Raw genomic sequence first — 26,962 nt, 5'->3', positions numbered from 1 at the left:
TTTCAGCTGTCATTGTTCACTGAGGCCCAGAGAGCTGGAATTGCCAAGGTCGCATAGCTAGGGAATGGCCAGAAGTGGAGCCATACCTAGGTCTTCTGACTTGTCCCCTTGCTGTGACCCAACCCTGCCTCTTTTTTAAATTGCAGATCCCTGGAACTCCCTCCTGCTTTCTGATTTTTTTTTTCTGATGTTCCCTTCTTCCCTTGCCTCCAACTCTCTGTTTTGCTCTTCCTCCCCTCCTCTTCCCTACTCTCCTCCCTCCCTTCTCTTCCCCACTCTCCTCCCTTCCTCCCTTCTCTTCCTAGCTCCTGCCCCATGCCAGGCCTTGCTATCTGGGTATCCATGGGGGGTTGTGAGTGAGTAAGCATCTACAGCTGTGATCACCCACATTGTTAAATACGTGGGTGCACCATCAATGTCCAAATGCCCCAGTGTGCACAAACTTACACACAGACACACTCGTGTAATGCAAGCATCACAGATACAGCTTAGTAGTCTCATATGCATTAAATATCACTGAGAGAGACATCCAGTATTATTTAAGAACAGATGGACATGCTCAAAGAAAACATACAAAGAGACATTGTGTCATTAGTTTTATAGTTAGTAAGAACAACAACACAGCAGCAGCCAGGCTTTGATGGAGCAGCAGGACTTTATTAGACACCTGTCTTCCCTTCCCCCATACTTATCAGGGAGACACTCAAAAATGACACCCTGATAAACAAACCTATTGGAACAAACACAAGTATATTCATCTTGGAACTACCCTCCCTGGTCACTGCTCATAAAACACACAGATACCCAAGCAAAAGACTAAATATATTACTAAAATCTGTTTTGTAAAAAATGTACATCTATGCTACAGTAGATAGAATAATGGTCCCCCAAAAATGGCCATGCCCTAATTCCTGGACCCTGTGAACATGTCAACTTACTTGGCAAAAGGGAATTAAACTTGCAGGTGGAATTAAGGTTGGTAATCAGTTGAATCTAGGGAGATTATTCCAGGTTGTCTACATGGGTGCAATGTGATCACAAGGGTCCCTAAAAGTGGAGGCCAAAGCAAAAGAGAACCAGAGAGAGTGGCATGAGAAGTGTGCAGCCTGACATTGCTGGCTTTGAAAGCTGAGGAAGGGAGCCTCAAGCTGAGGGAGTCTGTGGCCTCTAGAAGCTGCAAAGGCAAGGGAGTGGGTCCCCACTGGAGCAGCAGAAAGAACCAGGCCCCGCTGACACCTTGATTTTAACCCAGCAACACCCATTTCAGGCTTCTGAACTACAAGGTAATAAATGTGTATTGTTTCAAGCTGCCAAGTCTGTGTTACCTTGTTACAGCACCAATGGGAAGCTAGTACATATGGTTCCCTTTCTCCCTCAGTCTCTGGCTCTCTGATTCCGTCTGCACTGGTCTGTTTTTGTGCCTTCTGATTTGTCACATTTTCTGGAATTCTCTGCCTGTCCTGGCCTTCTCGTCAGTCCCCTTTTGTCTCTTTTCTTCTGGATTACTTCATTTTCCCAGCTCCATCCCCACCTCCAAGGCCTCTCAGACAATAAGTTCTGTCTTGTATTGTCACTAATCCAAGTACCCTGTGTGGTCTCCAAGGTCTTGTCAGTGCCTCACAGTCTTGGCTGCACATTGGAGTCATCTGGGAAACTTTTAAACTCCTGACGCCCAGGCAACACCTCAGACCCATTAAACAGAATCTCTGGAGAGGGGTCCCAGGTGTCAGCAATGCCCACCTGCTGCAGGAGGTCCCAGTGTGCAGCCAAAGGGGGACCCTGGCCTTGCAGCTGGCGCTGTGCCTCCATTTCCTCCCGGTGCTCTAGCCGCAGGGCCTATGTTCTCTGTCCCTTGCACACGCCAAGCCTTATGAGGCCATACAGCTTTTGCACTCAGTGTTCCTTCTGCTGGGGCCCTCTCCCTCTAGAGCTTCACATGGCTGTCCCCGTCTTCAAAGGTACCATAGTCAGGGAGGACTCCTTTTGCCACTTGTATCTCAAGTAGTTTCCTCAAAGGCATTCACTGTCTGTTACCCAGATTTCCTGTCTTCACGGCATGTATTACTGTCTGCGATGATGTATGTTCCTGCTTGTGATCTGTTTCTATCCAATAGAAGCTAAGTGACACTGGAAGAGGAACCCAACCTTGATGATTGCTGCTGCGTCCCTGCGCCTGACGCAGCGCCTGGCATGCGGTCTGGTGACCTGTGCCCGGGCTGTTGGGTTGCTCCTCACAGATCCAGCACAGGGACGGGGGCCTCTGGCTGACTCTGCTGAGACCTTCTTGTCCTTCTCAGTCAATAGTTACTCCTTGCTGGTAGGCTCCAGGCACCGTGCTGGAGATGCTCATGTCATGGGACACGGTGCTCAGTCTGGCTGGAGAAGCTCATGGCTAGTTGTTAGTTTCCCTCCATAACTAGACAAGGATTCCTGCTAGCAAAGCTTCCGCTTGGCCTTCACACCCTGGTTACCGTGAGTTCACATCTGATGGTTCTAGGACACCAGTAAGGGAAAAGGCATTTGGAGGCAGACTCTGCCAGGAAATATCTTACTCCTCAAGACCTTTTCCCTGTCTCTGGAATCCCTAATAACTCTACACTTGATCCTTTAATCCTCCCTTGGGTTCATTGTATCTCTGGAGAGCCAGAAGGGCAGATGTGAGTCTGTGCGTGCTGGCTTGGCTCGGCTTGCTGCAGTTCACCGCGGCTGCATTCTGCTTCTGGTGTAGCACTCAGTCTTCTCGCGACTTCACACGGGGCCACCCATGTAACTGTCCCTAACCCTTCCCAATTCCTTCCAGGACGTCTGCTTGTGGTGTTGCAGAATGTTACAGCTCAATACCCATGCATGGCACCAGGGATGTTAGGGGCAGGAGAGGCCTTAGCCCATCCCTTCCTTTCTTTCCCTTCTCTTCCTTTTGTCCTTCTCTCCTTTTATCTATCCTCCAGTCTCTCTCCTCTGTGTCAGTAACATCCTCAGACTTTTAAAAAGTCCACAAGTCTTTAGGAGCTTCCAGGGGAGAGAGGTAGGAATGAAGAGGTGTTTGGGAGACCAATGACAGGACAGTCATGGTCCTGCCCTTGGGAAGTGTGATGAGGCAGGTAAAGTATATGCCCCATCAGGCAAATCTGCCATTCCTGTGTGAAGGAGTGTAACGAGGCAGATACAGTGTATCCACTGTCAGCCTACACCTGCCATCCCGGACACTGAGGGGACAAGCGGGTGAGGCTCCTGCTGCCAGAGACCAGAGACAGGACGAGTGGGGATGATCTCAGGAGGGACTTGTGAAGGGAGGGGAGGTTGTGTTGAGAGGGAGGGAGAGAAAAGGGCGAACAGAGAATGTAAAGCACCTCTAGGGAGAACACCGGACTTGGGAAATCATGGCCCAGGAAGTAAGCAGGACGAATGAAGGAAACCACAAGTGTTTCTCAATGTCCGCTCACTATGCCTTCCAGAAAATATTTCCTTCCATGCTGGTTGCTTCTATAATGACTAATTTTTTAAAAGACTCTGCAGTTTACAGTGTATTTTAACATAACTGGACTCTACCAGAGCAAGGCAGTTCTCCTATGCAAAGGCTTCAAGGACTCCAGGCAAACATGCCCCGAGGGAGGGCAGGGTTAGGAGGGAGGGACTCAAGGTGGAGACAAAGGAAGAAGACCCCACCAGATTAATCCAATCAGTCCTGATCTCAGTGGCATGACCTGTGTTACCGGATTGTCACCCCCATAGTCCACTCTCTCATTTAACCCCATAACAGCTGTGAGCCCAGTCCGGCCGTTGCACGGTGGCCTCACCAGGACTCTGGCGGGGCAAAGGGTTTGATCAGGCTCGAACAGAGGCAAAGCCAGGACCAAATGCAAACTTACTGGCTCTAAATTCCCTTAAAAATTTATTTCTTTCTTCTGAGACTTTATTTACTTTCTCATTTCTGTCACTCCTAGAAGCCTCCTTCTTCCCTCTCCCTTTCAATCTTGCTTAGGGCTCACAGTTCCTCTGAGATGCTGTCCCTCCTTCAAGCTCATCCTGAATGCTAATTTGTTTCCTTTCCTTCTGACACCCCCCTTGTCCATGTCACTACTATTGTTTTATCTATCCTTTTTTTTTTTTTATTAGTACTGCCTCTATGGAATATCTATCCTTTTAATTCCCCCTTAAACATTCACTGTTCATCCTTCACAATGTTCCCAAGGCCTTCCTGTTCCTCAACCCCTTAGCAGTGTCCCTTTAAAAATTGTACATTTATTTATCCATTCACTTAATTATTCAACAGCTATTAATATTTACTAAACCCCTATTATTTGCTGAGCACTGTTCTGGGAGTTAGGGATACCGTGGAGAACAAGCCAGACATGATCTTGTCCTCTGGCAATTTAGATCCTATTGGGAGAGACCAACAATAAGCAAGTAACAAATGAACCAGCAAGATTATAGATTGTGACAAGTGCTTTGAAGAGTATGAAGTGGGTAATATACGAGGAATTAACTGGAGGAGGTGTGACTACTGTTAATAGTGTGTTAGAAAAATCCCTAGAATAGTGTGTTAGAAAAATCCCCTCTAAGGAGGTGACATTTGAGAGGAGTCCGGGCTGCTGAGAGGAGGCCAGGCAGGAGAGCTGGAGGGAGCCCGTGGGCAGGGCAACAGCAGGTGCAAAGGTCCTGCGGTGGGAAAGGCCTTGAAAGAGTGTGAAGCTTGGCGAGAATGGTTTGAGGTGATATTGGAGAAATGCTGAGCCAAGCTGTGCAGGATCTTAGGGCCCAGGATAAAGAGTTGGGTTTTGTTCTAAGAGTGGTGATATGTCACTGTAGACCTTAAAGTGGCAGATTTACATGGTCTCATTTATGTATTTAGAAGCTCATTTTGTCCAGTAGTCTTTTCTTTCCATTTCCTTTTCTAACCCCCATTCAAGGTAATCACCCCATTTCCATGTCCACTTCCCATTACAGAGAGTAGGTCTTCCAAACAAATTATTTATTAACTTATATAGGGATCTCCAGTAAGGGCACCAAATACAGCTAATTTCATTCTGGTGCCCACCTCTACTAAGTTCAAAGAATCCTAGATTTATAGAATATTAAGGTTGAAAGGCATATTTACAATGTGTAGTCTAACCCTTACAATATAGATAAGAAAATTCATGCCCAGAGATGATCTAGCTGATGTGGAGGAATCTTTCTGACCCTCATCCCTCAGGAGTGCAGGAGCAGCTTCCTTCCTGTCTCGTTGGCACCTGTTTCAATGTAAAGATATTAACTGAACACTCACAACACATTCAGAGTCAAAGCCCAACTTCACAAAAAGAGAATGAGTAAACCAGAGGTGCATGCACTGCAAAACTGGGATATGATGAGGAGCTTAGGAGACACTGCCCTGAGGCAGCTTAGAGTCTGTGTGCAAGAGAGACCCTAAACAACCACACAACATATACAGCCCGTGTGCTATGGGGGAAAGTACTAGGTAATGAGAATTGTACCAGGAAGGCCCCAGGGCAGGAAGCAGAAACTACTCTAGGTTTTTTAAGTAGGAGGGGATTTAATTCAGGCAACTAGATGATAAGAAAATCATTGAAAAGGCTGGAGGATTAGAAGTCAGGAGGTCCTAACTGGACTCTTGGCTTCAAAGTCAATCACCATAGGTCAGAAATGCTGCAGCTACTCCCAGTGTAGTGACCACAGCCCCAATTGTCCTACCCCCACAGACCTCTCCAGTCCACTGGGCCTTTTTCATCCTCTCTCCTGACAGAAAATGATCTCCATCTCATTCTGCTTTTTAAATCGCATAAAAACACATCTAATTGGAAGGACTTAATTCAAATCCAGAGCCTTAGCTGCAAATTATGAAAAATGGAGTTTTTTACTTTCCAGTCTCTCCGATAGAAGGGGAATAAAGTCAATCCACACATCTAGAGTTGGCAGATAAAATATAGGATATCCAATTACATTTAAATTTCAGATAAGCAATAACTTTTTAAAATATAAGTATTTCCCAAATATTGTATGGGGCATACTTATACTAAATAAGTGTTCATTGTTTATCTGAAATTCAGATTTAAATGGGTGTCCTACATTTTATTTGTGGAATCTGACAACCCTATAAATATCCAGCACAGAGACTGAGAATGAAGGTCCTTTTTGTTCTTTTTTTCTTTTTGTTGCCCAGGCTACAGTGAGTGCCTTGGCGTCAGCCTAGCTCACAGCAACCTCAAACTCCTGGGCTCAAGCAATCCTCCTGCCTCAGCCTCCCGAGTAGCTGGGACTACAGGCATGTGCCACAATGCCCGGCTAATTTTTTCTATTTATATTAGTTGGCCAATTAATTTCTTTCTATTTATAGTAGAGACGGGGTCTTGCTCTTGCTCAGGCTGGTTTTGAACTCCTGACCTCAAGCAATACACCCACCTCCAACTCCTGAGTGCTAGAATTACAGGCATGAGCCACTGCGCCCATCCAAGGTCCTTAATTTATATGGGGATTGAGGAAGGTCTCTCTGAGGGGGTGACAATTAAGGGAGACCTGAATGATGAATTTATGGAACACAGAGAGGAGGGAAGGGCATTCCGGGGGAGAGAACAGGTTTGCAAAGACTCAGAAACAAAAACAATTTGGGCTAATTTAAGCAAAGCTGACATATGATGAGCTGCAGGTAAAGATGGCACAAGATAATAGTAAAGACTCGGGGACTAGAGCAAGCGAATTTCTCCATGTTAAGGGGTAAAATAAGCCAAGAATGCAATGGGGGAGACCAGGGCCAGCACATGCTAATGGCATCCTGCATAGTTGCACAAGGTGGTCACTTAAAGATGGAAAACTATTCCAGGTGGGAGAGAATGACATCTTGAGTCAGCAGGATCCAGTGGAGCTGGAAATGAGTGGGCCAATTTAAAGTGTGTTTTCTGGATAGAATTGATGGCAGTGTTGACGTGGTCTTGGGGGGGGGTGAGGGAGAGGAAAGTCAAGGATGAATTCCTAATTTCTAGAATGGATAATTGTGCCAATGTGGTGCTATAAATGAAATAGGGAGCCCTCTTAAGGAGCTTTGAGTGTTGAGATGGGATCTCGAGAGGCAGCAAGGACAGAGTGATAAGATGTCTGGTTTCCCTCGGAAAACAGTGCACTCAACTGCCTCTCCCCTCTACAGACTGTTCCTCAACATGCACTCACCGCCCCTTCCCCCCTTCTCCTCCCTGCCTTCTCCTCCATCAGTCTCTCTTCCTTATTCTCTCTCCTTTCCTTTTGCTTTGTAGACATCTTATTTCCTCAACAGAATCAGAGGTTCAGCCAGCAAGACGGAGAGAGTGTAGGAAGCTAGAAACGGAAAGGTTTCTGGTGGTTCTGTGAGTGCCGGTTTCCCGGTGGACCTAGTAACCCTTTAAGCTCTCTTGCCCAGACCCAGGAAGGGACGAGGCCTCGACTGAAGCAGCTCAGGAGGCACAGGAGGAAGGAGCCAGCCATCCTCTAGCAGATGGAAAATCCATTAGTGCACCTCCTCACTTGAAAGTTGAGAAAGTTGAAACCTCTGCTCATTCTGACCAAACTAGGTTTAAGACATTGCATATTGTGAAGGAACATTGATACCACTTGGAAACGATAGGGTTTCAAGATGTGACTGAACTCTTGTTAGTTTTGTGACTGTAAAATGGAAAAAATTATACTTTTATCAAAGAATTGTTTTAAAGATCAAAGAAAATAGTTGATATTCATCAATTCAACAAGTATTGCTGAGTGTCTGCTGTGTGCCAGATACAGGAGGGAAGATGGGGACTCCCCAGAGCAAAGCGACAGGATCCTGTCCTCAGGGCAATCACACTCAGATGGGAACCAGATCAGTGACAAATAAATAGCGATGTCTTTGGGTCCCAGGAAGTGAAGCAAAGCAAGGCTGGCATGAGAGATGGGGAGTGCTGGGTAGGGTAGGCAGGGTGACAATGTCAGTAGAGTGTATTTGAGCAAAACTTTAAAGAAGGCAGGAGAATTAGCCAAGTCTTGTCTAGGGAGGGTGGTCCAGATGGAGGGAAGGCAGAGACAAAGGTCCTGAGGCTGCCGCCCTCCAGCGCGTTCGCGATTTAGCACGAAGGCCCCGAGGCTGGAGCGGAGGGGCGGCGGGAGAGGAGTAGGAAGTCATGGCGGTGACTAGTGGGCTGTGGGGGCCTCAGGGTTGTCGGGACTTTCTTTCGTGCTGGTGGAGGCCAGGCTGGTGGGAGACGGAGGAGGCGGGAAGAGGCTGACTCCGGGCATAAGCCGCTGGAGAGCTGACAGGGTTCGCTGCGGGATTGGACGTGGGGTGTGACAGAGGAAGGGGATGGGGAGCTCTGCGGAATTTGGCCCCAGCGCTGGGAGCACAGAGCTGCCGGGGACCGAGGTGGGGAGACCGTGAGGGCTGCCCTGGGGGGAGGTGAGCAGCTACAGGCAGCCCCACGCGCGCGCAGCGTTGGCTGTGGCGGCAGAACCAAGAAGAATGGGTACAGTTCATATGACCATAGCAACTTACAAGTTTTAAATCCTTTAACAATTTCCCCGCTGGTTCGGCGAGCGTGTACACTGGCGGGAGGAAACCCGGCCCAAAGCCGGGTCTGCACCGGCAGAGCCAGGGCTGGGCCCAGCGCCTCCTCCCCCAACACGGCGTTCAAGCCCTGATTCCCAGGGACGCGGACACAGAGTGTCGGGATGTGGACTAGGAGTCAAAGAAGCCAAGTTGGAGACGCGAAGACAGCACGAGGCAGAGCAGTGGGGCCTGGTGAGCGAGGCAGCCACACAGAGAATGACCTAGAACACCCGAGGAGCTGAGAGCGAGCTGGCAGCACGCCCCAGCTGCCTCTGGGTCCTGGCCCCACGACAGACTCTCCCTCCCTCCCTTCCTTCCTCCTCTCAGTGACCGGTCGCCTAAACATCGCTGGCACGCGGCTGGCACCCAGCCTGCCAATTAGCTCAGGAGCCTCTCCCTCTGACTCCCTCCTGGGCCCCAGAACCCCCAACACACCCCCGCGGCCAGGCCTGCCCCGCCCCGCATCTCTGGAGGAAAACCGGCCGGGGACCCGCGGACTCCTGGCTGCTCGACAGGCCCCGCCCGCCCCGCGAGGCCCCACGCTTTCATCCGCCCTCTCGCAGCGCCTTTGGGAGCGTCCGTGAAACCCGCGGAAGAGCTACCCACACCCATACCTGGCGCTCCTGCCCCAGGGGTGGCGACTGTGCCGGGAAGAGCAGGAAGGAGCTCCAAGGAAGTGGAGGGACAGGAAGCCGCAGCACCTTGGGGACGGCTCCGAGGAAGCTGTGAAGATACGCGCATGCGGGGGGAGAAAGGCGAAGGCGGGAAGGACACTGAGGACGGACTCGGGAGAGCAGGGCCCGCCAGGCTAGGGGTAGGAGGTGGGGTGAAACAACAGCACCAGAAAGGAAGGACGGACAGAGATGGGGAAGAAAGATGAGCTTGCAAAAGTGGCGGGACCTGGGGAGAGGATTTTGTGAGACTCTGTAAAGTTTGAAATGAGGTTAGAGAAGGGATAATAATAATGCTTTTTGCATTTTCAGAGAATCTTCATATCTTTTATTTCATCATTCATTCATCATAGACATTAATACTTCCACTTTACAGATTAAGAAACTGAGACTGAAAGAGGTGGAGTTGCCCCAAATCAAGCAGCTAGTAAGAATGTAAACGTCTGCTTTCTCCTTTATAACACAGCTGCTTCTGTGTGTGGCGTGTTAAATAGAAAACAGATTAAACTTTTAGGAAGTTGAGTGTTTTCATCCAACAAGCATTTATGGGGCACTTTTTATGTGCCAGGAGATATGCTAAGTGCTGAAGATGCCAGGACGGTCCGAGCTCTGGTTGAGGAGGACAGGAGTGGCACAAACCAGACAGGGGCCCCCAAGGACCGAGGGCTCCTCCGGGGAGGGCGCCTTAGGGACGCCTTTACAGGGGACATCTGAGAAGAAGGAAAACATTCCCCCAGGAGTTGGCAGGAGGGAGGTGGCAGAGGGCCTTTGCGGAGAGAGCGCGGGAGCACAGAGTACGGGAGAGCGCTGGAGAGGTGGGTGTGTTAAAGGAGAACGAAAGGACTGGATGGACACGCTAAGGGCAGTGGAGAGCGCGACGGAGAATCCAGGATCTGCGCGGTGCCCTGCGTGGCTGTAGCAGGGTTGGGAGGGCTCTTACAACCAGGGATGGCGGGTAACAAGGGCGTTTGTCTCTCCACCATGTTGGGGGATAGGGACTTAAGTGAAATGAGCACCCACGGAGCATCCCTATGTGCCAGATGGCGGCGCAAAGTGCTTTCGCATACATTATGTAACTTCACGTAGCAGTTTAAAAGAACAAGGAAGACCAATTTGGGTTGACATGAGAAGATCCCTAAGACCCGAGGTTAAAAGAAGGGAGTGCAGAACAGCATGTACTGAGTTATGATCCACGCTAAAGAAACGCACACGAAAGGAACACGGGGTGCACTGCCCGGCGCCCTAGAGGCCGCGGCGCGCCGCAGGGGCGGCTCCGGAGCTGGGGTGGCGGAGTGGGGTGGCGGGGTGGGGTGGCGGGGTGGGGTGGCGGAGTGACGGAGAGGGAAGGGAGATTGCCTGCCCCTGCCGAGGGCAGACTAAGCCATGTCATCCTAGGCCAGTCTCAGAGAGTTTTTTAAGTGGGGAAGAAACACACTCTGATGACACTCGTAGTCGAGATTGTTCTGGCTGCAGGTGGATTGGACACGAGAGGGAGACCAGTTAGGGGGAGACAGAGGGCTGAGCAAGGCCGCCCGTGGGAATGGGGCCCTGCGAGAAGCTGGTCTGAGGGGGGAGAGGCTGGCCTGAGGGGGGAGAGGCTGGCCTGAGGGGGGTGAGGCTGGCCTGAGGGGGGAGAGGCTGGCCTGAGGGGGGCGAAGCTGGTCTGAGGGGGGAGAGGCTGGCCTGAGGGGGGAGAGGCTGGCCTGAGGGGGGTGAGGCTGGTCTGAGGGGGGAGAGGCTGGCCTGAGGGGGGAGAGGCTGGCCTGAGGGGGGAGAGGCTGGTCTGAGGGGGGAGAGGCTAGTCTGAGGGGGGCGAGGCTGGTCTGAGGGGGGCGAAGCTGGTCTGAGGGGGGAGAGACTGGCCTGAGGGGGGCGAGGCTGGTCTGAGGGGGGAGAGGCTGGTCTGAGGGGGGAGAGGCTGGTCTGAGGGGGGCGAGGCTGGGCTGAGGGGGGAGAGGCTGGCCTGAGGGGGGAGAGGCTGGCCTGAGCGGGGAGAGGCTGGCCTGAGGGGGGAGAGGCTGGTCTGGGGGGGGAGAGGCTGGCCTGAGTGGGGAGAGGCTGGTCTGAGGGGGGAGAGGCTGGTCTGAGGGGGGAGAGGCTGGTCTGAGGGGGGAGAGGCTGGTCTGAGGGGGGAGAAGCTGGTCTGAGGGGGGAGAGGCTGGTCTGAGGGGGGGATCTGGCCTGAAGGGGAAGCGGGCGCAGGCCTTGATGTGGCTGGGAAGAACAAAAAGGAACACAACACAATTAGATAATCTCCAGGATTTTAACCACAGTTATACATGCAAATGAAAATTCAAATAATTAGATGAGTTAACCAGAAACATTTCTAGCAGCCCTCCCCCCATCTCCATTCCTTTTAACTCTTTCAGTTGATTTGCGTGCACATCTGTAAACACCAGGGTTATGCCATTGCTATATGCTCTTTCAACTTTAGGCATTATCTACTGATTTGCTTTCATGAAAAATACAGCTTTTTTTTAACCACCTACCTCACTTGGTCCACAAATAAATATCCTCACCATCTCCACTATGCTCACTATATAGCTATTTCAAAAATACAAACACACCATACATATTTATTTCTATGTTTACATAAATACGTATGTAAATACAAAGAAAAATGTCCTGAAGGACCAAATCACAGCAGGATTCAGGGAGGTAGTAAGAGACTTTCATTCTACCTGTCTTGTTTAAATTCTTTACAGCTGAATGTATACATTAATTACTTGTGTAGTTAAAAAAACAAACTAATTTGCACAATACTAAAAGGTAATTATCATTGCCTAAAGTTTACAGGTGCAAGAACTGAAGCCCAGAGAATTAAGTAATTTGTTCAAGGTTTGACAGCAAGTAGACACTTCATCTGGCAAGAAGCAGGCTGGAAGAGAAGGAAGAGAAAAGCCAGACAAGAAGATATGAAAACGATGGTGGGGGCCGGTGTGGGGGGGGCGATGGAGAGTGAGGGCAAAGGTCAGGGTGAGGAAGCTTTTAGAACAGAAGCCATTGGATTCGCTGGGCAGGAAGGGATAATGAGGGCAGAAGACAGCCACCTCAGAGCCATCTGATTTGAAGGACATGTTAAGGCTCTATCAGGGAAGGGGAATAACTGACAGAAGAGCTGAACTGAAGGATGAAAGGTCATGCCTCACATCCTAAGAGAGTGTCCCCAGAGAACTCAGGTGCCAGGCATCTGTCACGCTGTTGATTTATTCTGCAGTGAGTCACTGGATCCCTGAAACTGAGGCAAGAGTGAGGTCATCACTCCAAAAGCAGGGAGCAGAGACAATAAAGCCCTTGGGGTCCTGGGAGTTGAACCCGTCTGGTCAGAGGCCACTGTCACAAAACCCACAAAGAATTCATATCTAATAGGTTTTCCTCAGGGCTCACATGAGTAGGTATGGGAGTCACTGGGAGGCTGTGACACCAGGGAGAATGACAAACAAAAACAGCCAGCCAAGAAAACAAGCTGTGGAGTCTCGCCCTGGGAGAACCAGGATGTCCAGGTAGAAGCCCAAGAGAGGCCCCAGACACGGCCACCAGGGTAGCTGGCTCCTCCCTACCTATGACTCAGCTGCACCAGGGCCCAGGGTCACCTGTCTCTTTCCATGGCCAGGGGGTCAGTAACTGCAGGGGCTGAATGTGTCAGCCTGTGTCCTAGGATTATATGGCTAGATTGGGGGTTGGATGTCTTGGAGATAAACTTGAGACTTGCTCTACGTGACAAGTTTCTTGCATTGAACTGGATTCTACACACATATATACACACATGCTCCAACCCCACTAATTCATCTTTTTCCCAGTTCCCACATGAACACTGAGAAAGAAAAAAGAACAGCCTCTGACACTCAGAAGATGGCCTAACACAGTTAAACCATGTTATCTCCTATTAGGCATAAACTATCTTACAGAATACCAGCCCCAGACACGTTTACTCTGAGACCTTGATAAAATTAGACAAAGCAAGACCAGTTCATAATTTTGCCTGAGCACAGACAAAAACAAGGTGATCATGCACCCATAAAATACCAAACACCCCTTCTCTTTGCTAAACGAAATGATTGCTACTACTCCACCAATCATAGCTTTCTCTCCTCATTCTAGCCTCCCCTCCCTATATAAAAGATTTATGTAGACATTCAGTAATGGAATCTGCTCTGCTTTCTGGTAGTATTAATCTACAGCAAACCCCTTCCTTAGAGCCTCCCCCAAACCACCTAACCAAACCCCCAATGCTGTAATCCTCCATGTCTTTCTGACCCACTCTTACTGAGGCGTCCACATGCCCTGTGGGGTGCATTCTCTCTCTGCAAGGAGGAATAAACTCCACTTGTTCCATGACTGGTGTGTCTGTTCCATGACTAGGGGTCTTTGGCTAAAGGACATTGATAACACCAGTGTCCTTTTATTCCTTTTATTACTTTCTGGGAGGCACGATGAAAAACCGGACCCATGCTGTGTGGGAGACAACGGTAAAAGGCAGGAGGTATTGTCAGAAAGGGCAGAGCCAGCCATGCATTCATTCAAAAAATATTTCTGGAACACCCACACATGCCACAGACTGTTTTGGTGCCTAGAACAATAGACAAATACATCAGGAACCATGAATTTCAGGAAGCTCTCAGTTGGAGTGAAGATGAGAAAGACACATAAGCAGATCTTCAGGCCTTGTGGGGTGAAGCGGTGACGAAGCCATGAGCTGTGCCCTGGGGGCCGCTGCGTGCTTGCAGAGGGGCGGCATAAACTAGTGTGGGACAGGAGGGGGCGCCAGAGGCCCTGGAGGCTGAGGACAATCGCTGGAGACCAACAACAAGAGCAGGCAAACAGTGTAGGGGGGGTGTCTTCAGGGCATTTGGCCTTACAGAGTATAAAACAGGAAGCAGATGGGGTTAGGGGTGAGGCTAGAGGCACTTACCGATCATAATGTGGAGTGCAGGCTTTATCCTTTAGAGAAAGAGGGCGTTGCCGGAAGTCTAGCAATCAGATTATATTTCAAAAAATCATATGAATGTATGCAACTTACTTTAAAATGCATAAAACTATAAGATGGATGGATGGATGAAGGGATGGATAGATGGAAACATATTTGACAAACCAAGTATAGTAAAATCCTTATTTAAATCTAAGTGGTAGGTATTTAGGTGGTCACTGTAAAATTTTTTCAAGTCTTCTGTCTGTTGGAAGGTTTTCATAATAAAATTTTGGGAAAAAATAACCTTGTGGGGATCATGGAGGTTGGATTGGGCAAGATAAGTGTGGAGGCAGGGATGAGGGCTGATGGCCTGATCTAGGCAGTGGCAGTAAGGAGGGAGGAAAGTGGTGGAGGCCTGGGGTGAGAGGTAACATGGACAGGGGCTTGAAGGTCAGTGAGGGTGAGGAAAGAGGAGGACTTGAGGACAACACCCAGCTGGGGTTGTCTTGGGTGTGGCAAGAATGAGTAGAGAACAGGGCAGCAGGAACTGATTTGGCAGGAAGGACAAGATGACTTGATCTCAAAGTGTCTGTGAGAACATGCTCTGAGAGCTCGCACATGCCTGGCTCTTCACAGAGGACACTCTGGTAGGGGAAGGGGCACAGCACTGCGGGCCTCCTTCTCTTAACACTGCCCCCAGTTTTCAGTGGACTTCCTCAAGAGTAGAGTGACTCTTGCACTCTTTCCCTTGCTAAGGAGGAGCTTTTCTGCTATCCTAGTGCCCTCTCAACTCCCATTACCCATTTCCTCTTTTACCTTTTTTTGTTTGTTTGTTTTTGTTTTTGAGACAGTCTGACTTTGTTGCCCAGGCTAGAGGCCAGTGGTGTCAGCCTCGCTCACAGCAACCTCAAACTCCTGGGCTCAAGCAATCCTCCTGCCTCAGCCTCCCAAGTAGCTGGGACTACAGGCATGCGCCACCATGCCTGGCTAATTTTTTCTGTTTTTAGTAGAGACAGGGGTCTCACTCTTGCTCAGGCTGGTCTCAAACTCCTGACCTCAAGTGATTCTCCCACCTGAGCCTCCCAGAGTGCTAGGATTACAGGCTCAAGCAGCTGTGCCTAGCCCTCTACTATCTTTTTTTTTTTTTTTTTTTTTTGAGACATAGAGTCTCCTTCTGTTGCCCGGGCTAGAGTGCTGTGGTATCAGCCTAGCTCACAGCAACCTCAAATTCCTGGGCTCAAGCAATCCTCCTGCTTCAGCCTCCCAAATAGCTGGGACTACAGGTATGCACCACCATGCCCAACTAATTTTTTCTCTATATATTTTTAGTTGTCCAGCTAATTTCTTTCTATTATTTATTTATTTTTAGTAGAGATGGGGGTCTCACTCTTGCTCAGGCTGGTCTCCAGCTCCTGAGCTCAAACGATCCTCCCACCTGGGCCTCCCAGAGTGCTAGGATTACAGATATAAGCCTCCCTCTTCTATCTTTTGAAGACCCTCTTTCTCCTTTCTTTGGTCTCCCAGCCCAGATACTCAAACTTGGCTCTTCCTGGAGAATACCTGCTCCATCCCCTCTGTCCTGTCTCCCTTTCTCCTCATCTTAGCTTCTCTCAAGTCTTGTCCTAGGTTCTTTTCCAGTACCATTATTTCTCACTTTTTTATACTCTCGCTTTCCAGTGGGTGATAGATTATGGAGTTGTGGATTGAATTGTGTCTGCCCAAAAGATATGCTGAAGTCCTAGCCCCAGGTACCTATGTATGTGTCCTTATTTGGAAATAGAGTCTTTTCATCAAGTTTAAATGAGGTTGTGCTGGACTACAGTGAGCCCTACTCCAATCTGACCAATGTCCTTGTAAGAAGAGGGAAATTTGGACACAGAGACACAGGGGGGACATGTGAAAATGGAGACAGAGACTGGATTGATGCACTGACAGGCAGAGGAACACCAACGATTGCCAGCGAACACCAGAAGCTAAAAGAGGCAAGGAAGCATTTTTGTCTAGATCCTATGGAGAGAGGATGACTCTACTGACATCTTGATTTCAGAGCTCTAACTTCCAGAACTGCGAGAGAGTGTTTCTGTTGTTGGAAGCCATAATATGTTATAGCAGCCCCAGGAAACTAATGTAGGAGTTAAGGGTGTAGGGGGACAGGGAGTACCATAGAATGGTTATTATTTGTTGTAACCATTCTATCATATATTTTTTTGGATTTTATCTTTTCAAGATGGCTTTTATTAGCATATGTGCTTTGGGTTGAAAGATGAGTTTGAACATCTGTGTCATATTTGGGACATGGAAATATAATAAGACCTAATTCTAGAGATTTGAGGAGCAAATGGAACAATCTTCCTGAAGCCATTTAGTGAACTGTGACGTTCTGTAAACACGTTGGTAACACTATTATAATAATGGTGTGGGAAGAGCAGAAAACACCTTGGACTAGCGCTAGGCCACGCCCCCCTCGGAGCTGAGTGCCAAGTGTCACAAGGCGTAGTAGTTTTGCGGGTGTAGAGAACAGCTCCCCACTGGTGGGGGGGCATTTCAACACCCAAAGATGAGACCATCCCCTCCTTCCCGGTGTCCCGTGGTCCGTAATTTCCCACAGCCAAAACAGACTTGGGGCTAGTGTAAGAGATGTCGGGGATCAGGCTCTGTGAGCGCGAGTCATTCTCCAAAGCGGCGCCCCTCAAACACAGGACGGGGGAGGCGCCGGAGACACGAGCAGGAGCAGCCGAACCGCCTCGCACACGCTTGGCGAGGATGGGACGCGGAGTCTGGTGCACCAGCGCCGGAGGGGCCCTCCCACCCCGCAAGGCGCAGGGACGGGGACCCCATTCTACTTCCCGACTTGTTGCCTTTTCTGCGGTATCCACCTTCCCTCGCTGGATGACAGGGGTCGGGAGAGACGGCGGAACAGCGAGCGGTCCGGGTCGGGCGGTGGCTGGGCGGACCGCGGTCCGGACTGCGGTTCGGGTTCGCGTTGCCCACGGCAAGGCGGGGAGGTGGGAGGGCGCGGTCGGGACCCCTCTCTCCATCAGGGGCCGCAGCCCCCGCGGCGCGCAGCCCGGGAGCCCGGAGGCCCGGCCTGTCCTTCCTCCCTCCTTTTGCTCGAGAACCGTCCGTCCGCTGTCCAAGGCCGCACCCCCGCCCCGTCCGCAGACTGCAGCGCCCCGCGCCCCGCCCACCCACCCAGCCGGCGGCTCGCAGCCACTCGCCAGCGCCGCCCCGCCCCGCGCCCCGCCCCGCCCCGCACCCCGCCCACCCACCCAGCCGGCGGCTCGCAGCCACTCGCCAGCGCCGCCCCGCCCCGCGCCCCGCCCCGCCCCGCCCCGCGCCCCGCCCCGCCCACCCAGCCGGCGGCTTGCAGCCACTCGCCAGCGCCGCCCCGCCCCGCGCCCCGCCCCGCGCCCCGCCCCGCCTCGCGCCCCGCCCCGCCCAACCAGCCGGCGGCTCGCAGCCACTCGCCAGCGCCGCCCCGCCCCGCGCCCCGCCCCGCCTCGCGCCCCGCCCCGCCCAACCAGCCGGCGGCTCGCAGCCACTCGCCAGCGCCGCCCCGCCCCGCGCCCCGCCCCGCCTCGCGCCCCGCCCCGCCCACCCAGCCGGCGGCTCGCAGCCACTCGCCAGCGCCGCCCCGCCCCGCCTCGCGCCCCGCCCCGCCCACCCAGCCGGCGGCTCGCAGCCACTCGCCAGCGCCGCCCCGCCCCGCGCCCCGCCCCGCCTCGCGCCCCGCCCCGCCCACCCAGCCGGCGGCTCGCAGCCACTCGCCAGCGCCGCCCCGCCCCGCGCCCCGCGCCCCGCCCCGCCTCGCGCCCCGCCCCGCCCAACCAGCCGGCGGCTCGCAGCCACTCGCCAGCGCCGCCCCGCCCCCCCGCCCCGCCCCCCCGCCCCGCGCCCCGCCCCGCACCCCGCCCACCCACCCAGCCGGCGGCTCGCAGCCACTCGCCAGCGCCGCCCCGCCCCGCGCCCCGCCCGCCCACCCAGCCGGCGGCTCGCAGCCACTCGCCAGCGCCGCCCCGCCCGCCCACCCAGCCGGGAGCAGCGGCGCGTCGGAGGCCCGAGAGGGGCGGGGGATGGGTCGAGGGCGGGGATTTGCTGCCGCGTCCTCGCTCCGCCGCCCTGGAGGCGAGGAACGCAGAGAGGCCAGCGGGAGCGAGCCCCGGTCTCTCATCCTTCGTGGCCACGCGGCGCCGCCGATCGCTGGACGAGGCGGGAGGGGCGCAGGTTGGCCTCCAGAAGGCACACGCGGACAAGTCAGGGGCCTGTCGTTCCCGGGCAGGTGTGATCTGGGGAGGAGGTGCCTGCCCCTCCCATCCACACCTGCCGGCGACAGCTCTGGCAGCGGTCCCCAACCTTTTGGCACCAGGGACGGGTTTTGTGGAAGACAGTTTTCCACAGACGCGGGGTGGGGACGCGGGGCGGGGACGCGGGGCGGGGAGACGCGGAGCGCAGGCGCGGTGCGAGGGGACGACGGACGACGGCGTTACAGAGGCTCCGCTCGCCTGGCTGGCGGCCGCGCGTCCCGCGGCGTGGCTGGGCTCCTAGGTTTCGTGGAACAGTTTTTCCATGGCGGGACGGGGGTGGGGCGGAGGAGGGATGGGGTCGCCAGGTTCCTAACAGGCCACAGGCCAGTACTGGCCCCTACCCAGGGGTTGGGGACCGCAGATCTCTGGCACCTGAAGTCTGCAAGAACAATAGATTGAGGCCGGGCGCGGTGGCTCACGCCTGTAATCCTAGCACTCTGGGAGGCCTAGGCGGGCGGATTGCTTGAGGTCAGGAGTTCAAAACCAGCCTGAGCAAGAGCGAGACCCCGTCTCTACTATAAATAGAAAGAAATTAATTGACCAACTAACATATATAGAAAAAATTAGCCGGGCATGGTGGCACGTGCCTGTAGTCCCAGCTACTCGGGAGGCTGAGGCAGGAGGATTGCTTGAGCCCAGGAGATTGAGGTTGCTGTGAGCTAGGCTGATGCCACGGCACTCACTCTAGCCTGGGCAACAAAGTGAGACTCTGTCTCAAAAAAAAAAAAGAATAGATTGCATAGTCCCCTACCTCCATACCCTCTTACAGTCTCTCTAAACCCCTTCTCCCTTGCTTATTCCCTTCCATCTAGAGCAACCATTCTTTCCCACCTAACTCTGGTCAGGGAGGGTGGCTTGCCTGTTGGGAAGCTCTTGCTGCAGTCTAGTCTGCACCTCGCTCTGCCTGTCACTTCAGTGCGTTCCCGTCGGTGCTTTGGGCAGATAGAGCACTTTGACCACCTGGAGGTAGACCTGGACGTTGCCCCTTCAGTGTTTAGAGACAGGACTCCTACCTGGAGAGGGTGACTCAGGCTCTGGGGTTTTCTTCGTTTTAGGATTGTTATTCTGTAACCAGCACCTGGCAATTGGGAGACAAAAAGACAAAACCAATTTCCATATTGAGAACCAGAAACTATAAATTAAAAACAAAAACAAGCACCCTGCCACATCAGTAAGAAGAGAGTGGTCCTCCGTGGGGACCATCTGCACTCACCGGGAAGTGGGCAAACCTTTAAGATTGTCTCAGTGACAGCAAGAGGGGGACTCTCTGCTGGCCGGCAGTGCTTCCTGGGGCCTGAGCTGTTGAACACCCAACAGAGCACAAGTCACGGAGCACAGCAGAGGCTCAGCCTGAGCTGCTGAACACCCAACAGAGCACAAGTCACGGAGCACAGCAGAGGCTCAGCCTGAGCTGCTGAACACCCAACAGAGCACAAGTCACAGAGCACAGCAGAGGCTCAGCCTGAGCTGTTGAACACCCAACAGAGCACAAGTCACGGAGCACAGCAGAGGCTCAGCCTGAGCTGCTGAACACCCAACAGAGCACAAGTCACGGAGCACAGCAGAGGCTCAGCCTGAGCTGCTGAACACCCAACAGGGCACAAGTCACGGAGCACAGCAGAGGCTCAGCCTGAGCTGCTGAACACCCAACAGAGCACAAGTCACGGAGCACAGCAGAGGCTCAGCCTCTCAAATGCCAGTGGCTACTTCTGTGCAGAAGCACCGGTGGAAGAGAGTCCCTAAATCCTGCTCTCTGGCTTTGGAATGCAGTATGTAGTTTCTGGCTTTGGAGAAATGAGTTCTATTCTGTCTCCTTCACTTAATAGTACATGACCTAGGTAACTTACCTTACCTCCCTGGAGTTACATGGGTCTCATTGCAAATTGCAGATAATAACACTTACCTTGGAGGATAGTTGTAGGGTTTTGAAATGTTGGATAGTGGTCCTTTAAGAAATGGTACTTCTAGTGTTACCATTTCAGGTGGCAGAACCATCTCTGATGACTTCAGCACAGGCTGTCATTACAGTGGGTCTCCATCCCCTGAGCTGTCCTGACCTCTCACCCAGAGGACCATTGCCTGGTATGTGCAGGTAGGGCAGCTAACACTGCAGAGATTGAGCTGCCTCCTCCTTGTCCCACTTTTTCCTTCCTGTCTTTAGAAATAAAGAAATAAATTTATAATTTCCTATTACGTCTGAATATTTTAAAAATTGGGATTAGTCACTGTTTTGTGAGTTACCTGAGTTTAAAATAATAAAATATATCCATATGCCTGTTCTCAATTGGCCAAGGAATGGGCATCCACACATATCTGGCCTTCACGTAAGCACAGAGACAGATTTTTTTCCCCTTTGATCTTCTCACTTTCCCCAAATGGCAGGAGCAACTTCCCACTTACAGGTCTTCATAGTTTTCATTCATGCCTGTGAAGAATCTGTTTTCATTTTCCTTCCTATCAGCCTGTAGATTGTCTGGGGGTAGAGAACGTGATGAATTGGTGAGAGTCCAGAGAGGTTGAACAAAGAACCCAGCATCACACAGCAAGTCACTGATTTGGAATGCGTGGGAGAAACGGGAGCTGGATTTGTCTTTCATATTTTTAAGGTACCAAGAAGGTATAAAACACTTGAGAGATTCCCTCTCTGCTTCCCTGTGGTGGCTACCCACTGTTTAGTACAAATATAATCTGAGCCACAAATGTGAGCCACTTAAATAACTTTAAATTTTCTAGTAGTCACATTAAAAAAGTAAAAAGAAACTAGTAAAGTTAATGTTAGTTATATATTTATTTACCTCAATATTTTCAAAATATTATCATTTCGATAAAAACTATAAAAATTATTATATTTTACATTCTGTTTTCATACTAAATCTTGTGAAATAGATGATTCTTCATTTATAGCACGTTTCTATTTGGAACAGCTGCTTTTTTCCCCTGCCCCCACCCCTCCCCTGGAATAGCTACTTCTGAAGTACCTAATGGCACATGTGGCTAGTGGCTACCAAATTGGGCAGTGCAGAGCTAGCCCCTTCCTCACTACCTGACAAAGGTGGGTGCTGGGGACAAAAGGTGCTTTGAGGCCTCACTCATTAGCTTTAGAGGAAGGGCTGTTGTGGGGCCAGCCACCCGGGAGCCCGGTATGGTAGGAAGGGGCCCCTCTACCCCAAAACCTGTAATGGCAACACTGCCCAGAAATAGGGCTTGAGAGGAGACAGGAGACAGAGTTCCTGAAGTAAGAGGCTGAGTGCCCCTTGTCTCCCAGTGCACCCCTACTGGAAATAGGGGCAGGGCTCAGAAACCCCTTTGTGTGGTAGAGGAGCCCAGAAGCTGGGAACAATAGCCCCTTCCTGGCCTGGATTTCCTGTAGGGGTGCTGGACTGAGCGAAGAGCTGCAGGGTGTAGCCCATAGAGGAGGGGCTTCCAAAAGCCCCAGCAGCCCTGGGAGTAGGCAGAGGGAGAAGCATGGGCAGTTCCCTTGACAATTGCTGGCACAGCCATGTAGAATGCTCAGGGGAGACTCCGTGAGCCCCTTAGGAGGGATCTGCAAACCTAGAGCCAGAGCAGAGGAAATACTGCCTGGGAGCACTTTGCCTGCAGGGTCCTACAGGCATTTCAGGGTCCAGCCACGACTCCTCCATCCCTAGGTTTCCAGGCGCAGTCATCCTCCAACCGCGAGCAATGACTTTCAAGATAGGAACTGTGGAGACTGGACCAGTGGTGTGAGTAGACTCCCACTCCCCCTCCATTTCCTGGGCTTTAACAGGACCAGGAAGGAGTTAGGGGCTGTATGTGTGTGTGTGTGTGTGTGTGTGTGTGTGTGAGAGAGAGAGAGAGAGAGAGAGAGAGAGAGAGAGAGAGAGAGAGAGAGAGAGAGAGAGAGAACAGGCTGTGCCTGTGTTTTCCACTCCCAAACCTGCCCAAGTGGAAAACTATGGGCAATTCTAAACTAGAACCAAAGTATTTTCGACCTCAAGTGACTAACATTGCTGATCAGCTGAGATTACACCTGGTGGGATGGGAGAGTTGGACAAAGCAAAGCAGTTGCCAGAGGAGAGAAAAGCTCAAACAAAATTAACAACAAAACCAAAACACAGTTCCCTGTTTATGTCTGCTGAGTAGAGATTCCTGGCTGAATGGGTGGGGTTCTTGGGGCATTGCTCTGGTCCTGCTTTTCCATAGGTGCACGGGTGTGTGTGTGTGTGTGTGTGTGTGTGTGTGTGGCAGTGGGGGTGGGGAGGTGGGGTGTGGGGCTCTGGTGATATTTCTAGACAGTAGACTCCAACCAGCTCTTTATTCCTGGCTTAGACAAGGACAGCCTTCACAATGAAGGGAGTACTTACAAATACCAACCCTTCGTCCTAGTTGCAAACCTGGACAAGTGTTTGAAACATATCTGACCAAACATCTAAAGCCCGAGTCATACACTTCTGTCTGTTCTGGCCAATTTCTGTTTCCTTGCAAGACTGGAAGAGGGATTTCCCCAAAATGTCATTGACTTTGAATCTATTTTCTCTTCTTCTATGGTTAGGAAGAGACACCAGTGTGCACCAGAGAAGTAAAAGCCGAGATCACACAGTCCCTGCCTGGGCCTTGTCTTTGGTCTGCCAGATAACTCAGCACCAACCTGCTCACAGCCACCATGATAGCCAGGGCACTGCTTGGGCATAAGTCCTGTCCCCTCTGTGGCTCTCACAGGAGTCAGGTGGCAGGCAAGTAGGATATGATGAAGACAGGGTATAGGAAATGTGTGAAAGGAAGCGCAGTGACGCATGAAAAGTGCTCATCAGAGAGCCTGGCATTTGAAGGACCCAGTGGTCACAGTTCAGTTTCAGTGGGGTAATGGGGACAGAAGCCCCTTGAAGTAGGTGAATGGAGAAGGTGACATCCTCTTCCTTACCTTTGAGTTTTTTCAGGCTCCCTGTGATGGAGTCATGTCTTGATTTTGCTTCACTAAGTTTTTTCTCGAGGTCCAGATGAATAGGGATTGGGCTGAGAAATTGAAACTCTTCACTCCTAGAGAGACATGGCTGAACTGAGTGGTGAGATCAGGGGATGGACTGTCAGGGAGGGAGGATCTGAGACATGGAGTTAAGGGATGAGGGCACAAGACCCAGGTAGGGGTAGAGGTCAGGGGATAGTGAGCCGGGAGTTGGGAGGCCAGGGCTAGGGATTCGGGGCAAGAGGGGAGGTAAGGCATAGCAGATATGGAAATGAAGATTGCAGATGGAGACAGAGGCAAGGAGAGAAGGGAAAGGAGCAGGGAGATGGAGTGGGGGACCCATCAGCCATTCTGCTGGGCAAGGGGAATGCAAGAAATCAGAGAATCTGTGCTGGAGAATCAGGAAGCCCAAGGAAACAGCTGGTCTCTTTAACAACCAACCCACTTGCTAATACGCTCAGCTTAGGCCTCCCCTGTGCCTCAATGCGTGACTGCGAAGTTAGAGTATGTGGGTATGTGCCAGGGAGGAATGTTGAGTGCGTTTGAACACATGTTGAGTGCTGTACATATGAATGCAAAATGCATTTGGCGTGGCCATCCACACCTGCACAAGACAACTTTGATGCCCTAGAAGAGGAAGAGGAACAGCACAACCTTAGCACTTGGCCTATTTGCAGGCGCTAAGGCAGGTGCAGACCCTGCTGGGTGTGGAGCAGAGCAGGAAAAGTGCGAACACCTCTAAGTCTCTTTCTCCCTCTCATTCTCTCTCTTACCCTGCACCCCTGCCCTGCCCACCTGCCACGAAGGGCTCTTCCCAGAAGCACCTGCTCTTCCAGTAGGCAGGAAAATGGCTATACCTCAACAACTGAGTGTAGAACAGAAGAGTGAGATTTGAAAAATGAATTTTGTCTCTGAGACTGAACTGGAGGAAGCCTGCTAGCCAGGACAGAAGAAAGGCTAGAATAGCTTCGTGTGATCCTTCTTGAAAGAAAAATATGGATTCTTGAAGGAGATGAATTCAGGAGGGATCATCTCAGGTTATTCTGAGCACCAGCTAGACAGACCTGCACTGTTCAGTTCAGAAGCTACAGCTATATATGGCTACGGGACACTTGAAATGTAGCTAGTATGTCAAGAAACCAGATTTTTTATTTAATTTTCACTAATTCAAATTTAAATTTAAAAACTGAAGCAAAGCTAGGTGCAATGGCTCAAGCTTGCTCAGGAGGCGAAGGTGGGATGGGATGGTCGCCGCGGGCCGGAGTCAGAAGCTGCGGTGAGCTGTGGTCACGCCACAGCACTCCAGCCTGGGCAACAGAGCAACTCCCTGTCTCTAAAATTTTTTTAAAATAATAAAAAAAAATTAACCCCCCCTGCAGCAGTATAAAATACTTTTCCATTAAATACCTCTTTATTGATTTGGTAGGACTATGTTTTACTTCAACAATTAACAATTTAGCATTTGAATTAAGATGTGTTTAAGTGAAAAATATATATCCTTCAAAGACTCTGTATTAAAAAAAAAACCAGAATGTGAAATATCTCATGAATACTTTAAAAATATTCATTACAGGCCGAAAGGATAATATTTTGAATATATTGACTTAAATAAAATATCTTATTAAGATAAATTTCACTTTTATCTTTTTAACGTGGCTACTAGAAAAATTTTAAATTACATATGTGGCTCACATAATTCTAAATTATACACGTGGCTCATATTTCTATTGGAGACACTGGGCTAGAGGTAGGATGATTGGGCAATCTCAGGTATTGTGCTAGGGGGTCAGTGCTGTCACCTGAGACTAGGATGGGCTGCTACCTCTGCGATTCAGACGGACCCCAAGGGACTCACCTCTAGCAGCTGTCAGGACCGCATTTGCCCTTGGCCTTCAGGGAACCGATGAGCTTCTTCAGAGGGTCAGCTGTGCCAGGTGGAAGTGACACGGAGTTTCCCGCCTGGGCTCCCTCGTGGTCCAGCCAGCTCCTCCCTTACAGGAGGAGACTCCTCTAGGACCTGAAGCAAGTGCTTGAATTCCCTGAGGATCCTTTGCCTCTCGCGCTCCGCCTGGGCCTGGGGGAGGAAAAGGGACAAGCAGAAAATCAGAGGGTGGCCTCAAAGTCCTTCTAGCCCATTTTGTTCACGTTTTCATCGTATTCAGTCTATACTGAGTGCCAGTGCAAGGCCACGTGCTGTGGCAGACCCAGAGGAGAGGAGGGGAGAGGAACGCGCACCACACACTCGGCTTTAGGCTAAATTGTTAATTTATGTTTTATCATTTTTGCCTTCAAGGATCTGAGTGTCTAATACCTTTCCAGAAGTTTTCCATGTGCTTTCACACGGATTTTTCCTCTCTCTCTCTCATACACACACACAACACACACACACACACACACACACACACACACGCACGCGCGCACGCGCTCCCCAGGTAAAGGAGGGGACTGCGTTACCACCTCTTCATTTTCTTCCTGGGGGATGGTCCCCAGGCAGTGGCGGGCGAGGCAGGGCTGGGCGCCAGCACCCGCACTTCCCGCGCTCGGGCGGCCCCGCCCCCCGCTGCGTCGCGCCGGCCGCGCAGGTGCCGGGCCGCGCAGGTGCGCGCGTCCTGCCCTCTAGTCCCGCGGCTCCCGCCCGCTCTGCGCCGCTGGCTCTGCTGCCGAGCCTGTCTCTGCGGGTCAGTGTGATGAGGGACCCTACGAGCTTCGACGGAGATGCTGCTGCTTCCGAGACCCGTGGCAGGCAGCGTTTTCTTACCGCGGAGACAACGACGCTCTTGGCCCGGCGCCTGCGCTTGCCCCGCCGCCGCGAGGCGGGTCTGCGCTGAGTCCGCCTCCGTGGGCACGGGCCAGTGGGCGGGCGGCGCCCGGGATTTCTGGGCCTTTCAGGAGAGCGGGTGCGACTTTCCAGGGGAGTCCGGGTTAATTATTAATACCCCCCACGCTGGCGGGGAGGGGCTTCTGGGAAGGGAGGAATCTGGAGCCTGTGACCTGAAAGAGGAGGATGTGGCTATTTTTGGCGGCCTACCACGACTGTTACGTGGTGCTCTGCCGTTATCAAAGAACTCCTACAGCCTTCCCTCACCTTCCTAGCAACAGCTTTAAGAGATGTCTTATCGGCGCCATTTGAAAGGTGAGGCACCTGAGGCCCAGAGAGGTAAAGCGCTTCCTGGAAGACGGCACAGTAAACTCAGGGTCTGGACCTGAGCCCACACCTCCCGAGTCAAAATTCCACACCCTTTCCATTCTCCACTGTGCCTCGATCCCAGCACGCAGCAGCCCCCAGACTCAGAGCTTTGCTCCTTCGGTGCCTGACGGCCAACTCCCCGCTCGCTGGAGCGCAAGGGGTGGGGCAGCGCGGCACAAGCCCACAGTCTCCCGGCCCTTGAACTCCTGGGCTGATGGGCACAGGGAAGGAAGCCCGAAAGCCTACCTGATAATGCTGGGCGGCTGCTTCTATCCAGCTGGCGTTATGGGATCTGTGGTCCTTGGACGGGACCTGCCCAGTGCCTCGCAGGACAGCTCTTCCCTATTGGGCCGCATCTCAGAGGGAGCCAGAGGTTGGATTTTCTCCATGAGATTCACCAGCAGCCA

At 51.8% G+C, this 26,962-nt stretch overlaps 1 non-coding gene across 7 annotated transcripts; it reads right to left on the bottom strand.

The window, feature by feature from the left end:
- Positions 1–294: 294 nt before the first annotated feature.
- Positions 295–26,195, bottom strand: LOC105855372 (uncharacterized). Of its 7 annotated transcripts, XR_012919371.1 has the most exons (5): positions 26,127–26,195; positions 25,224–25,442; positions 20,330–20,899; positions 19,440–19,504; positions 295–5,231 (listed from the first exon to the last, which is right to left on the bottom strand). It is a non-coding gene; the product is annotated as an uncharacterized LOC105855372 (transcript). The 7 variants fall into 7 exon arrangements; XR_012919369.1 differs by having other exon boundaries at positions 19,440–20,899; XR_012919373.1 differs by lacking the exon at positions 295–5,231 and adding an exon at positions 23,327–23,442 and having other exon boundaries at positions 18,607–20,899.
- Positions 26,196–26,962: the final 767 nt, after the last annotated feature.

This window comes from Microcebus murinus, chromosome 5 (genome assembly GCF_040939455.1).
Source record: "Microcebus murinus isolate Inina chromosome 5, M.murinus_Inina_mat1.0, whole genome shotgun sequence".
Taxonomy (NCBI): Eukaryota; Metazoa; Chordata; class Mammalia; order Primates; family Cheirogaleidae; genus Microcebus; species Microcebus murinus.
Note: the sequence above shows the minus strand (reverse complement) of the source record. Positions and strands in the feature narration are given on the sequence as shown.